Raw genomic sequence first — 2645 nt, 5'->3', positions numbered from 1 at the left:
TGTCCATCAAGGAGATTTTATTCCAATGCAGACCATTGCTTCCACTGGTCCATCCATTATCCCAGAATCCCAGCAATATGGATTCACACCCAATGTTCCTAACTTGAACCCGATGGGAAGGTAACACCCTTAAATAATTATCTTACCACTAACCATGGATTCGTGCAGGATACAGGTATCAATCATGCTATGGCCAGGGAGTTAACAGAAGCTGAAGGATATGATCTCAAGTGTTCCAGGGGTAGTTAAGCCTATCCCAGAGATTGAAGATGGAAGCCATAAGGTATCCCGTTTTTGCACCACCAATTTGTGATGCAGAGGTACCCAAAAGGTTCCATATCCCTACTATGAAGCTGTATGATGGTACAACGGATCCTGAGGACACATAGCACAATACAGGGAGAGGATGGAGATCAATCCAATCCCAGAAAAGTTAAAGGAAGCATGCCTATGTAAAGGATTTGGATCCACTCTTACTGGATCAGCTCTTAAATGGTTGCTAAGTCTTCCTCCTTACTCTATCACTTCATTTGCTAATTTAGTTAATTTATTCAATAACCAATTCTCTTGTAGTAGGAAATTTGAAAGATTAACTAGTGATTTATATAGGATAACTCAAAGTCATAATGAATCATTAAGGGATTATATAACTAAATTCAGTAAAGAATCCTTGGACATTCCCAACTTGGATATGGCCACGGCTGTAGAGGCCTTCAAATGGGATTGCTTAAGGATTCATTGTTCTATGATGATCTTGTTATGACACCATGCAGGAACCTAGATGAAGTAAGAACTCGGGCACTCAGGTTCATCCGGCTAGAGGATGACAAGAGGATCTAGGAGAGGCAAGTAGGATCCTCAAAACAGGAAAAACAAGGATCCTCTTTCAAGAACAATAAGTTCAAATCCTACCATAGAAATGACAACCAGAACGTGCATGCTGTTGACAAAGAAGAGGATGATGAGGATTATCCTCCGATTTCTGAATATTGTTTTTCTGTTGACAATCATGAACTAATCCTTGCAATGAAGAATCTAGGAGAAAAAGCTAGATGGCCCAGAAAGAATGACAAACCATCCGGGACTAAAGACAAGTCAAAGTGGTGTGCATACCACGAGGATTTCGGGCATCAAACTGAAGAATGCATCGCATTAAGAAAAGAAAATTGATATCTGCTAAGCAAGGGACATTTGAAAGAATTGTTGGGAAGAAAAAAGCAAAGGACTCAGGATCCTGAAAGGATCCCTGAAAAGGCTCCAGCCCCTCCGGCGAATGCACAAGTGATCAACTTTATTTCCGGAGGATCAGATATTTGTGGTACATCCTTCTCGGCAGCCAAAAGGCATGCAAAGGAAGCAAAAATGGATAATGGAGAAAGACCTATTCGAACATCAAGTGTCTCGGAAGGAAAGACGATAACGTTTGATGAGGATGATCGCATTAACATCCAGGATCCTCATCATGATAGTTTAGTTATTACTCTCTTTATTTCTAACCATTTTGTCCGCAGGATCCTTATCGACGGAGGAAGCTCAGTAAACATTATCCAGCTCGATGTTCTAAAGAAAATGGGTATCCCAGAATCAGACATCACACCAAGATCCTCCGTGCTTGTGGGATTCAGTGGAGAAACGAAGAAAACTCTGGGGGACATTAAACTCCCAATCTACGTGGAAGGATTACATAATTATCAAAAATTTTGTGTCATTGACTGTTTATCTTGTTGTAATGTTATCCTTGGCAGGCCCTGGATACATGATATGAAAGCAGTCCCATCTACCTACCATCAATGTGTGAAACTCCCTAGCCCATGGGGGATAATCAAGATCGACAGTGACCAGCAAGAGGCTAAGGATTGCTATACCTCATCCATGAAACCAACCTCGAAGCCAAGGGAGCAATAGCAATTACAGTATCCTCCAAGGAGTGTCTTGGAGGCAAGGGAACAGGATGTGGACGAAATCCTTTTGGATCCTAGTGATCCTGAATCAAAAATCTATATCGGATCAGGGATCCTTGGCGAGTTGAAAGAAGACATAATATCCTTCCTCAAAAGAAGAAAATCTACCTTTGCATGTAAACATGAAGATATGATAGGTATATCTAAGAATAATATCACTCATAAACTTGGCATTGACAGGTCTATCAAACCAATCCATCAAAAAAGGAGGAAGTTTGCACCAGAAATGAATGCCATTATCCAAGAAGAAGTAGAGAGACTACTTCGAGCAGGTATGATCAGAGAGGTAAAATATCCAAAATGGTTAGCCAATGTGGTTGTTGTCCAAAAGAAAAACGGAAAGTGGAGGGTATGTGTCGATTTCACTGATCTGAATAAGGCATGTCCCAAGGATCCTTTCCCATTACCCCACATTGACTCCATGGTGGATGCAACGGCGGGGCATGAACTGTTAACCTTTATGGATGCATCATCTGGATTCCAACAAATTCAGATGGAGCCATCTGACCAAGAGGATACGGCCTTTATGACCCCAACCGGTTTATATTGGTATATTGCCATGCCTTTTGGACTAAGAAATGCAGGTGCAACATATCAAAGGCTGGTGAATATGATGTTCAAAGACCAAATTGGACAGACTATGGAAGTGTACATAGACGACATGGTAGTAAAATCAAAGAAAGC

This window comes from Helianthus annuus, chromosome 10, assembly GCF_002127325.2.
Source record: "Helianthus annuus cultivar XRQ/B chromosome 10, HanXRQr2.0-SUNRISE, whole genome shotgun sequence".
NCBI classification, from domain to species: Eukaryota; Viridiplantae; Streptophyta; class Magnoliopsida; order Asterales; family Asteraceae; genus Helianthus; species Helianthus annuus.
Note: the sequence above shows the minus strand (reverse complement) of the source record.